Genomic DNA, 14471 nt, shown 5'->3' on the forward strand with positions numbered 1-14471 from the left:
GAAATTTTTACGTTTCAGATCGACCATTTTTATATACTGCTTGATTATCTGATTTCTTGATTGGAAAACGATCCTATGATCATTCATAAGCTTTCTATCGAAACAAAACCGAATCAATCAATTTAAATCAAAAATACCCAAATTTGATTTTGAAAATTTTAAAAATCGGGTTTTAGTTCTTAGGTTATTACTCAAGAACAACTCATAAACCTTCTTAACATATTTCTAAGGATATTAGAAACATATTTAAGCCAATTCCAAGTCATCCTGATCATATTTGATAAAAAACTATTTTTTTTTATAAAAAATAAAATTTCAATTCTTAAATTGGTTAAAACGAATAGCTAGTGTTGTAACTCCCAGGATATTCCCTAGTCCGTAACTTAGCACATGTTTGGACGAGACATCTCAATGCGGGGATCACGGGGTAGCTCGAGGTTTGATGCGTTTCAATCTTGATTTGCGTGTCAAGCGTATTTTAAAAGGAAACATTATTTTAAAAGATTTTGAAAAATACCTGGGAGCTTTAGAAATTAATAATATAAAAATAATTAATTTTATTCAAATTTTAATAATCTGGTGACCAAATAATAATTTCGTTAAAACCCAATTTAAATTAATCAAACATAACTAATTTAAAAGATCATATATTTGAAAACATAGTCGTCAAATGATTTTAGAAAAATCAATTTAAGGTATGTGTATAAACCTACTTTATACCAGAATCTCTATAAGGGGTTCGAATTTTGGTTACGCTTGAGAAAGGGCTTTCACTCTATATCCTCTACGCTCATCAAAGGACAGTTTTATTGTATTATAAAAAAATTCCGACTATTATAAGAATTATTTTCTTTTAATTAGTAGTCTAGGGGTCCTAAACAATGATAGGTTTAGATTACGTAAATAATTGTACAAAATTATTTGAAATATGTACATGCGATTGCGCTGATATATTTCGAAATCAGCGCAATCGGAAATTTAAAAATAAACTCCAAACGTGTTCTTAGCCAAAATATTTGTTTAGGAAAAATCTCTAAAATATTTAAATATCACTTTCTAATTTTTTGGGATTATTTGAAAATGGATTGGGGTTCCAAAGTTACAAAAATAATTTTAGATTTTGAAAAGTGGAACCAAACAAGCCTTAAGATTGGAGTCTTAGGGTCTGGGTCTGATTTTGCCGATTTGGGCTCGGACGGGCTCGGTCAAGACCGGGGTGGTCTAGATAAAGGCTCAAGAGCGTGGGTCAAGGGACTGGAGGGCTTGGTTCTGGGTTCGTGAGGCTCAGTCTCAAACTCGGACTACTCAGTCGAGGAACTAGAGGGCTCGGTCCTAGGGTTCAAGAGGCTCGGTCTTAAACTCAGGTTGTTCGGTCTTAGGTCTGGGAGGTTCGATCCCATGTCTAGCTTTCTCGGTCGTGGACCTGGGAGGCTTGATCCCAGTCAAACCTCTCAGTCCGAAGTTAGAAACCTCGGTTGGATTCTTCGGTCCTTGATTAAGAACATCGGTCCGGACTCAAGAACATCGGTCATTGTTCTCGGTCCGGATCAAGGATTCTCGATCCCGATCCTACCGGACTCGGTCGTCGGGGAACGAGTGTTCTTGAATTGGTCAAGAATTGCATGTCTTGTATCTTTTGATATATATCATGTAATCATGATATGTAAGTTGCAATTAACTCATATGGTTGTTTAGATTAAAAACCCTAACCCTAATCACGATCAATCGATCTCTACAAAGATCAATTTCTAAAAATCATTTTTAGGTCAATAATTGGAATCTTTTGAATTAGGTCATTTCAAGGTCTGATTCTTGTTCCATTAACTTTGAAATGATGAATATAGTCAAACACAACCAAAATAAGAACATCATTCAAGCTTTGTAATAAATTTTGAAAACGAAATTCAATTTTTTTTTAATTTCAGTTTGATCAAACATGATCAGGATATTTTTTGAATGATCTGGAAATCATCATAACATGTTTACAAACATGTTTAAAAACTATTTGAATCAAAAATTCAATCTTAAAGCTCAAGAACATGAATTTCAAAACATCTAGAATTTCAATCCAATTTTTTCGTTTGTTTATTTAAGGTTGATTTGATTAAACATCTTTCAACAGAAAGTTCATATATCATATATGGAATGATTCTAAACAAAGAAATCACATAATTGAACCCTAGAACATATCAAACCGATCAAACTTGGAAAATCATATTTTTAATCAAAAATTGAAATACAAAGGTTTTGAATGCTTACAAACAGTTGGAGAATACTCCAAGGATGTGTTAGAAGCTATCCCAAAGCCTAGATCAAAGCTTTATCGCCTGAGATGATTTTCACAAAAATCAGTTTGGCTGGAATCTTTGATTCTTTGATTTGAACTGTGATATGTGATAATTGTTTGATAATTTGGTAGATGATCACCTAGGGACTTTTTATACTAGGTTAGGTCGGTTGTGGAGGATGAATTCAACTTCAATTTCTCCAATTGAATTTATATCCCTAAGTCTGATCTTATCTTTGGCAGCCTAGTTCTAGGCTAAGGTGGAGATTCTAAGTATAGGGATATTGATGGCGAACATAAGGCGAGCACATGCACGAAAAATGGGAGGATAAGGATGGTTGACGGATGAGCTAGAGCTTGTGGAAAAATCGTCGGCGATCAATCGCGTTTCTGGAGACCCCTGCATCGGCACATAAGATGTCTAAATTGACGTCGTTTTGATTTAATGAACGCGTCGTTAGGCATTCTGTTGTAGATTCGTCCGCGTCTGGGCGATCGGGCTAACGGGGTTAGAAGCATATTAGTCGATCCTATGTGGACCGGGCACGCATTCACTTAGCTACAATTGGCAAGCGTGGCTGATACCTAGGCACTGATTCGATGACCCTGAATCTTACTACAAAGTTTAAACATAATTTCTATCACACAGGATTATCAGTTTATATTTTTAATAAAATAGTTATTTGAAATCGAATTTTAATCCCTTTCTTGCATTTTTATTCACAAAAAAGTGCACAAAAAATATTTTTGGACACATAATAAAAATTATGTACATTATTTTTATTTTTGGGTATTTATTTAATTGTTTTAAGTCATAAATTAAATAATTTCAACCCCTTCTTGAGTTTAGTTTTGGTAAAATAAATACAATATTTTAACCTCAAATTATTTTTAGATTTTTATTTAATTTTATCACAATAATTAACCCTAATTTTATCTTTAATTTATATTTGAGTTATTTTAAATTTAAAAATTCAAAATATTATTTTAATATTATTATAAATTAATAATATTATTTATAAATTAGGGTATGTCAAATTTTTATGTTTACAAGTGTTAATGTTTTGCTTTAATTCAACCATATAAAACATAATGAATCTATTATCAAGATCCTTACATTTCACCGAACCTTAAAACTCAAAAACACATTTTTTTATTAAAATTGTTTGAGTTGGATGGAACATCATCCCGATCAAATGATACATCAGGATGATGTTATAAATGATCCATGGGACTAGGCGAAGCTCCCCATGCACTTAGATTAAAGGATCAAGGCATATTTTGATATTTTTGACGACCGACCGAGGCTCTAACCTGGGTTCGATTTCTGACCGAGGAAACTTAGCCTAAGTTTATCCCAAACATAGCCTAGGGTTAACCTTAGACTAAGGACAATATGAATCCTCCCCTGCACCCGATCAAGGAAATTTAGCCTAGTCTTAGCCTAGGTTTATCCCAGACCTAGACTGTAGTTAGCCTAGGACCGAGAACTCCTCACATCTCGACCATGGAATTTGTCACCCGAACGAGGGCTCCTGCAACTCGACAGAGAACCTCCCCCATCTGACCGAAGGCTCTCGTGCCCCAACCAAGAGACCTCGACTCATGATTAAGGGGTTTAGCCTAGGAGCGAAGATAACAACACCAATACCAAAAAGACTGGTCCTAGGACTTGTTTGGTTTAAATTTTAAATTTTTAAACTTATTTTTTTTAATTATGGAACCACAAACATTTTTATAAAAATCTGAAAAAATAAAAAACAATTTCAAAATATTTATAGAATATTTTCATAAAAAAATATTTTCATAGTTTAAAATGTTATTTTCATGTTTGGGATTTATATTTAGATCCTAATATCTTAAATTGTACTTTCCTCATTAATCATCGGCACCAATCTAATGTACTAGCATTTATATATTATTCTACAATTTTAAATGCAAGAAAATACTCTACATGTTTATGATTTGAAAAATAATTAGTTAAATAAAACATAACAAAACAAATTTTCAAAAGTTGAGAGCTTATAAAGTAGAGAGCGTTCATTAACGTGTATGGAGGATATAGTGCGAAAGCTTTTTATCGAGTATCACCAAACATTGAACCTAAAAAAAACTATAGTTAAAAATACGTTTGTAAACGTATAATTTTATTGAATTAAAAAAATCACTTGATGACTCTATTCTCAAATAAATAATCTTTTAAATTACTCATTCCTAATTAATTTAAAATACAGATTTTTTAAATCAAATTAGTATTTCTTATTTAAATCTAAAAGATTATTTAAATTTGATCAAAATTAACTATTGTCAGAATTAATTTCAAAATATCGAGACATATTTTTTTTTATTAAATAATGTTTTATTAAAAAAGATTCTCGACACACAAACCGATGTTGAAATTTCTTGAACCTCAATTATTCCGGAATAAGGGTTTTTCAGGGATTACAACCCTTTGGAGACTCTACTGGGAATTAAATTGTTTAACTCTCATATATATATATATATATATATATATATATATATATATAAGAAATACAATTGTGTACTAAAACTTTATCTGCCCAATTTATAAATTTTAAAATAATTATTTTTAAAAAATAAATTTAAGATAATTAAAATTAAGGCCAAATCATGATTAAATAATTAATTGGAATAATTATTATGGTAACTAGATTCTAATTATTTAAAATAAAGTTACAGGAAAATGAAATAAAATAATTTGAGATAAAAATTGTATTCGTTTATTTTAAATTAATTTTACAGACTAAAAAGAAATTAAAATAAATAATTTATGATAAATGTTGCATCCATTTTATCCCAAATTAATTATATATAAAATCCTAAAATATAAAAAATAGGCAAAATACATAATATGTCTATTAAAAATATTTTGTTTATTTTGTTGGTTAAAAATGGAACAAAAGGGAGTTGAAATAAACTAATTTCAACCAGCCCTAAGGTTAAAAAATGATTGTGATCTATTGCAACCAAAATTAAAAATACCCAGTGCAGCAAACCCCACAACCATTGAATGAGCGCTGTGATATCATCCAATGCCCAACAGTTAGTTGCGTCGCCCGCTGCAACGGAAGAGAAGTACTTCCTTCCGCGCAACATTGGATCAACTAACGCATGCCTCAACGACGTTAGCCCATATGCAAACAGAATGCCCAGCGTAGACGCGTCGCCCGCTGAAACGGAAGAGAAGTACTTCCTTCTGCGCAACATTGGATCAACTAACGCATGCCTCAACGACGTTAGCCCATATGCAAACAGAATGCCCAACGTAGACAGAATGTGGACAAAATGCCCAAGCGTCCGCACTTTGACTAGAAACGATGTCATTTCAAGGCTCCCTCAGCGCTCAAACGCAGAAGAAGCAAACAACGTTGTTTTCGACCCTAGTTTGTCTTCTTTCTCGTGACGAACAAAATAATAAATAAACGAAATATTTGATTTCTCAAAGATGAAACTCCGATGTTATTCCACCAAATCTAGTGATTCAAAATCTGAAATAATCACCCTAACATGATGATCATTTCACCTACAATTATAGGAGCAATCATGCCTTATAACGATCAACTAGATGAAGAACATAAAAAAGTCATTAATGACATTTTGTTTGAAATTCGATCCACTTGATTGATGAACCAACTTAAGGAGGTTATAAATAGCTCCCCTTAGGAAAACTGAAGGTAAGGATTAGAAGTCTAAACCTTTAATTTAGTTCATACGAAATCCGCCAATAAAATTTTCAAGCTTTTCTTGAAAATTTTGAAATTTTGTGTAAGGCCTCAAGGCTTAGTTCTAGTTAATCACAAAGCCTCTAAATGAGATTAGGAGTAATTTTTAATTCACTATAAGCTTTCATTCATGTTGTAATTCAACATGAATTCAAATTAAAATTTTTAACATTTCAGTTCGACCAGTTTTATATATTTCTTGATTGTTCAATTTCTCGATTGGAAAACGATCCTGAGAACATTTGTAAGCTTTCTGTCGAAATGAATTTGAATCAATCGATTGAAAAAAATACCCAATTTTTTTAAAATCGGGTTTCTATTTTTGAGCTATAACTCAAGAACAGTGACCCAAAAAGCTTCTTAACATGTTTATAGAGGTGTTAGGGGTAGTTTTAAAAATGATTCCTGGAAATCCCGATCATGTTTGATCAAAAATCATTTTTTTATAAAAATAAAAATTTCAGTTTTTATTTGGTTAAAATGAATCGTTAGTGTTTATATTTTGATTTTATTTGATCATAACATATATATAAGGAAGTTGTTGGTAAACTCCTTATACCCAATAAAACCTTTAAAATCAAAAACAATTTTTTTGCTAAAAAATTGTTTGAATTAAATGAGACATCATCCTAATCGAATGATGCATTAGGATGATGTTATAAATGATCCTTAGGACTAGACAAAGCACCCCATGCCCTTGGATTGAAGAATAAAGGCCTTAGTCAAAATAATCAAGCATGTAGTTTTATGTTCTTGACGTCCTACCGAAGGTTTTTCTTGGGTTTGATTTCTGACTGAGAAAATTTGACCTTTCCCTACACCAACCTGAGACACCATGTACCCGACCAAGAGATATTTAGCCCGGGCTTGATATTTGACCAAGAACTCCTCTACACCCGACCGAGGTTCTTCTGCACCCGATCGAGGAATCCTAACCTCAACTGAGGATACCTACACCTGACTGAGGAATCTCAACCTCGATCAAAAACTCCCCTACACCCGACCGAGGTATCTTAGCCTCGATTGAGGATCCTTCGCACCCGACCGAGGGGTTGTAGCCCTCGATCGATGGATCGACACTCCTAACTAAGTGGACCGGTCTTATGGTCTGTTTGTTTGAAATTATTAATTTAAAAATTGTTTTATTTAAATTAAAAGTCCCAAGCTATTTTCTAAAAATTTGAAAAAAAATAAAAAAAAAATCCAAATTTTTTTTTGAATATTTTCATACATTTTTTTGGGGAAAAATAACTTAGTGCTATTTCATTAAAAACTCAAAAGAGGGAAAACATACGAAAGTTTAAGACCAGATCTAGACAATTTCTAGATTTAACAATGAAACACTAATTGAATTACAGACAACAACAACAATTAATTAGCGCATATATCATTTTTACTTTAATTATACTTGTGACTTTCTCAAACGAAATATCTCGTATGTGGCAGAGCTTTCTATTTTTTTCATTCTTTTCGATTCCTCTATAGGATTGAATGAGTGCATTTCCATCTGAAGTTATATCTCCCCAAATATCTTCAGCAGTTCTACTTCTTCCACTTTGATTTTTTGAATTTCTTTTTTTCTAGATATTGTAGATTACTGCTCTAAAGTAGCATTTCAGCATGCTTACATAGAAGGATATTCCTTTTGCTTTATTATTTATTTACTCTTGGATTTTTTCCTATGATCTTGGAAATTTGATGATGTTCATGTTTGCAGTATACCTTCTCCACATTTGTATTACAAAAGAGCATTCCCCAACTAAATGGTTTATGATTTCCTCAACTCTCGAACATAGGACATAGTTGATATCAGGAATGTTTATGTATTTTCGAATTCTGTCTTTTGTTGTCAACCTTTTCCTGTATACCATCCAGAGAATAAATTTGTGACGAGGAATAATCTTTAGAGACCATACCACATTATGCCAATCTACCTCCTGTCCTCTTGTTCTAACCATTTCCCATGCCTTTCTTGTAATGAATTTCTCATTGCTCTATGTTTTCCAGCATATTTCATCATTTCTTTCATTAAGTTGTTTCTACCTCAATATGTATAGGATTCTATCACCTTTTGGAATACACCTCAGAAGTGAATCATATTTACCTTCATAAACGTGTCTAAATGAGTACTTGATGTATTCTCTTCTAACTCTGTTTCCTTACATTTCTTCTTTGAATATAATAGGAACATTATCCAGCCAAGGATCATGCCAGAATAGTACCCCTCTTCCATTTCCAATTGTGGTTTGCACCATTTAAAATGTATTTTTTCTTGTTTTAAGAATCTTCTACAATGACCATGTCATTCTTTCATTGATGCATCGTGTTCAGATACTCTACTCTTCTTTCATAAATCTTGTATGCACCCATTTGACCCACAGTGAGTCCGCTTTCTGCTCCAACTCCTATAAGCTCCTAATGGTGAGGGCTTTGTTCCATTCAACGCAACTTTTTATTCCTAGTCCATCTTTTTCTATGGGATTGCAAACATCCTCCCATTTGATTTTTTTGCCTCCTCTACCTTGTGTCCCCAGATGTGATCTCTCATGATTCTATCGAGTTCATCAATTACTTACTTTGGGATTACTATTTGTTGTGTCCACTATCCAATAATTCAAAATATGACTCTTTTAACGAGCTCGATTCTACCTGAATAAGACAGTTTTTTCGTAGCCCAACCCAAGACAAAATTTCTAACCTTTTTTACCAGTTGTCTGAAGTGATTATATCGGAGTTGTTTTGATGATAAGGATACTCCAAATTATTTCAGTGGTAGTTCACCTTCCTTGATTCCCATAATATTGAATATGTTTTCATAAAAAAATAATTTTATAAGAGCATGTTTGAATTTATTTTAAATATTGATGCCTTTTGATATTTTCTAAGTACTTTACTCAATAATCATCGACATCAATCGTAGGTGCCATCATTTAAATATTATTTTACAATTTTAAATGTAAGAAAAACATGTGCATGTTTAAGACTTGAAGAATAATTGGTTAAATAAAACCTAATAAAATCAAATTTTCAAAAGTCAAGATTTTTATAAAGTAAAAACCGTTTTTAAACAAGTACGGTGGATATAGTGTTAGACACCACTTTTTTACATACTCCAATTTAAATTAAATTATATATTTATATAATAGTCTTAAGCTATTTTTGAGAAATATATAAAAAAAAACAAAGCTTAAGCCATTTGACCCAAATCAAACCGGCTTAGGTCAAATGGCTGGACCTAAGAATTAAACAGGCCAAAGTTGAAGCCTAGAAGGCCAAACCCAATAGGGCCTCAAGCCTAACGCCAAAAGAAGCCCAGTTCGGATAAGCAATGAAGCCATAAGCCTTTTTGTGACATTAGAAATATATAATGGGCCTCCGTGTTTGGATAAAAGGGGAAGAGACTAGTCATTTCACCTAAAATCCCTCTCCCTTTCCTACCGTCCACATAACCTTAGAACCCCATTCTCCCTCTCTTGTTAACCTCTCATCCGACGACGAGGATGAAGCGACCACCCTCATGTTATCTCTTCCACAAAATGATAGCAGATTCACATCTCCAGTCTTATCCATGTCGATAAGGTCGATGATGATGCCTTATCCTCTTCTTCACTAGTCAAACCTTTAAAAGGCTAAAGAAGATAAGCTTAAACTAGGTTTTGACCATCCATTAAAGCTTTCAGCCGAAATGGCTGACTTCTGGAAGATCCCAAGGCGGTTCGTCTTCCTATAAAAGGACCTTTGGACGGAGAGAGAAAGAAAACTGAAAAAGAGAAGGATGGATAAGGAGGAACATAGGTAGAAGAAGAAAACCAAAAAAATGTACAAATTTGATCAAACCCTATCTCCAAGTACGATTTAAATTATTGAATTTCAATATTTTCCTTAATTAGTATTTATAAATAATGTGTGAAAATTAAAAATGTTAAAAATAAAGTTTAAAAAATTGGCCAAAATTTTAAAGTAAAAACCAAACCCTGAATCAAAAGAGAATCTCTAAAACGCGTTTAATTACGCAAAATATTTTCATAATTTAAAAAAAATAGGCGACGACTCTATAATCTAAAAAATTAATTCCTGATTTACTTAAATAATTTCTAAATCAAAATGGGGATTAAAAAGACTAAATTATTATTTTTTTAAATAATATAAATAAGAGAGCTAGGAAATTTCGAAGCGTTACAACATTTATGGCGACTCTGCAGGGGACATTTGAGTCTTAACTTGAAACAAATTTTTGGCCAATAAAAACAAAACATTTTAAAAATTGTTTTACACTTATCTAATGGTTTGATATTTCCCAGTTTATGTCAGTGTTAACCCCCTCCACTATCGGTAAATGATACTCTCTTATGATTCACCATAGCACAAAAATCATGATTACATTATCCACACTCATTGATTAACGTGCCCAAGCAACAAACCACGTCAAAAAGGCATATTATGTGACTACTATATTTATAAATACGTGTATTCATTATATTCAAAGTGAACACCTCTATGTACATGTTGACTTTCAAAACAAAAAATTATGGGCAATTTCCTATATCAAAAGAAGAATAGGAAAAGATGTGTTCACTCATTTAAGACAATGTGTTTGTACATCTATTACGTGCATGTTACATAAGGCATTAAAATTCTATAATCTCCATACCTCTAAAAATGGCTCTCTGAGAAAGTGATCCCAAAATCCTGTATAAGATGTACGTGTACAAACGTATTTTATACTGGAGTTTCATTTTAGTTCAAAGTTTGGTGATACACGAGAAAGAGTTTTCGTGCTTCATCCTCTGTACCCATCCGAAGACGGTCTCTACTTATAAAGTTGGTTTTTGAAAATCGATTGTATAATTTTTGAGTTTTAACCAATTATTCTTCTAGGCCAAGTCATGCTTTTAGGTTTAGCGTTATATCATGCATTTTGTTATAAAATTCATCGCTATTATAAATAAAATTCTTTCGATAAAAATGAAGGGGAAAAAAAGGATTAACCCTAAAATAAATAAAAATGTGTTAATAAAAATATTCGACAGGGGCAGAATTTCGTTAACTCTCCCTGATAGTACAAAATTATCATTACGAAATCTTGACTTGAGGAAACAATCAAGAAAAGAAAATCAACGGAATAAATGTTAACAAGGAATCTTGACTTCTGAAAAATGGTGAAGATTTGATTGACGTAAAAGAAGTCAATTTAAATTTTTGATTGGTAAAAAGAAGATAATGAATAAATTAACGTGAAGAGAGTTAAGAAATGAATCTTAACTCATTAAAAGATAGTCAATATTTGATTGACAAAAAAATGTTAATTATGAAATATCTTAACAAATCGAAACCATCAAAATTTGATTGACATAACAATCGTCAATTAGGAAATATCTTGACAAAACCGAAACCATCAAAATTTGATTAACATAACAATCGTCAATTAGAAATATCTTGACAAACCAAAACCATCAAGATTTGATTGACATAAAATCATCAATTAAAAAATATCTTGACAAACCAAAACTATCATGATTTGATTGACATTACAATAGTCTATTCAGAAATAATTTGACAAAAACCAAAACTATCAAAATTTGGTTGACACAACAATCGACAATTAGGAAATATCATGACAAAACTAAAACCATCAAGATTTGATTGACATAACAATCGTCAATTAAGAAATATCTTGACAAACCAAAATCTATCAAGATTTAATTGACAAAACAATCGTCAATTAAAAAATATCTTGATAAACTAAAAAACTGTCAAGAATTGATGGATGTTGTAAGCATGAAAATTTGACTTACCCTATTTTCAAATACTATTATTTTTTAATAATATTAAAATAATATTTGGATTTTTATGTTCAAAATAACTTAAAGAATGAATTAAAACATAATTAAGGAATAATTATTGTGATAATTAAACCCTAATTAAGAAAATTATTCAAAATTCCAAAAATAATTTGAGAATAAAATATTGTATTTATTTTACCTAAAGTAGACAAAAAAGAGGGTGAAATTATTTAATTGTGATTTAATCATGATTTATGTTTAATTCATGACTTAAGACAATTAAATAAAATACCAAATAATTCCCAAAAAAATAAAATATGATCATAATTATTATTATGATTCCATAAATATTTTTTGTGAAATTTTTGGTGAAAAAATGGATTTAAATGGATTAAAAATCGATTTTTAATAACTTTTTAAATAAAAATAAAATATGATAATCCTGTGTAGCTGAATTTTTTTTAATCTTTGCAGCAACATTCTGGATCATCAGATTAGCGCCCAGATCTCACCCAACATCTCAGAACGTGCCAGACCCCCGCTATAACAGATCAAGCGTGCACACGTCCGCACCCGATAAACTAACAGGATTGACCGCGGACGGAACCAAACGGAACTTGACGTTCCATCACTCAAAATGGCATTGTTTCCTTCGTTCTTCACTAGGACATAGGGCTTGGCGGAATCGATACCTCGTCGACGCGATTCTTCTAAAAGGGATAGTGCACACTATGGACAACCTTATCACTCCAAATTTCGGTTATGTGCTCCCCTCATTGAGGCCTACACGTCTCCCTTATCCTCCAGCCTTATTTTGCCCTGGATAAGGCTACTAGCTGTTGGGATAAGATCGTCGGAGGTCAAATTCTTCTTGAATTATCCCTCCTCGACCGACCTTAGGGCACTATAAATAGTCCCTTATGTTTTTTAAAGCAAATCATCAAACAATCATCCATCAATCACCAGATTTTATCACCTAAATCCAAGTCTTGAAGATTCCGGCAAACTAGTTTTTGTCAAAACCTATTCCCACGATCCAAGCCTCGATCCAGGCCCTTGAATAGTTGTCAACACACCCCAAAAGTTTTCTCCCACTGTTGGTATGCATCCATATCGTTTTTATCACAATTTGTGATTGAAAATTTTGATTTTTTTCAAATTTTATTGTTTAATCAGTTTGATCGTGTTCTTAAGCTTGATTATATAATTTCTTTGTTGAGAATCAATATATATCACGTATGAACTTTCTGTTGAAAGAGAATCGATCAAATCAACCTGAATCAAAAATTTTGAAATCAAATTTTGAAAACTGGTTTTTTAATATCTTTGCGTTCTTAGTTTAAATCGGTTTTTTGATTCAGATGGTTGTTATACATGTTTGTTAACATGTTTGAATGATTTCCAAGCAACTATAATCATGTTTTGATCATGTTTGATCAAACTGATATTTTAAAAATAAAGCTTGAAAACTAAATTTTTGAAATTTTGTGTTATTGTTTTTAATACGGATTTTTTGATCCAATTTGTGTCTATACATGTTTGTTAACATGTTAGGATGAATTCCAAGAAAATGTTTCATCACTTTGATTATGTTTGATCAATCTTGTTTTTGAATTTTTTTGGATTTTTATTCCATCTTCAAAAACTGTTTTAATGATGATATGATGTTCTTATTTTGGTTTAGATCAACTATATTCATCATTTTAAAACTAATGAAAAAAATTCAGACCTTGAAATGACCTAATTTAAAAGATCCCAATATTTGACCTGAACCACGGGGTTGCATATAGACGTAAAAACGTCAATTAAGAAAAATCTTGACTTTTCAAAAAATTATCAAAAATTAATTAACGTAAAAACGTTGATTAAAAAAGACAAATAAGATAATTAACGTAAACAATGTTAATTAAAAATGAAGAAGAAATTCACATCTCATGATAAAATATAAGATCAAAATCCTTACAAAATTAAAGGTTAGCTCAAAACTTGGATGGAGTAGAAGGTTACACTAAACCCTAATGGAGTAAACGGACGTCCTAAAAACTCGAAATGGAGTAAAAAGATACAAGAAACTCTAAAACGAGTGATAGGATATCGAAAACCCTAACATAGTAAAATTTTACCCCTTAATTCAAGTGAGAGATAAATCTTTTAAAATTATGATACATAAGCCTCACGTGAGGCTTGTCAGGTTTGATCTCTATCCTTTTAAAAATTTTAAAAATAAAATGAGTCCGTATAAATTGGAGTATGTAATAAAGTATCTATAAGTCAAACTTGGACATTCGTTTTCCAAACTCTGTTCAAGAGTGTCATTATGTAAATACTACTTTTTTACATACCCCAATTTAAATTAATATATATATATATATATATATATAATTTTAGGTTATTTTTGAGAAACATATATAAAAACAAACAAAACCTAAGTCATAACCAAATAGGCTTAAGTTAGGTTAGAAGTTGAAGCCCAACAGGTCAGACCTACCAGGCCCTCAAGCCCAATGCCAAAACAAGCGCAACTCGATTTGGGGTTAAAATTCAACAAGAAAAGAAGCCATAGGCCGCTTTATAATATCGAAAATAAATAACGAGCCTTCGCGCTTGAGTAAAAGGGGAAGAAACCCCTCATTTCCCATAAACCTAAAATCTCTCTCC

This window comes from Impatiens glandulifera, chromosome 1 (assembly GCF_907164915.1).
Source record: "Impatiens glandulifera chromosome 1, dImpGla2.1, whole genome shotgun sequence".
NCBI classification, from domain to species: domain Eukaryota; kingdom Viridiplantae; phylum Streptophyta; class Magnoliopsida; order Ericales; family Balsaminaceae; genus Impatiens; species Impatiens glandulifera.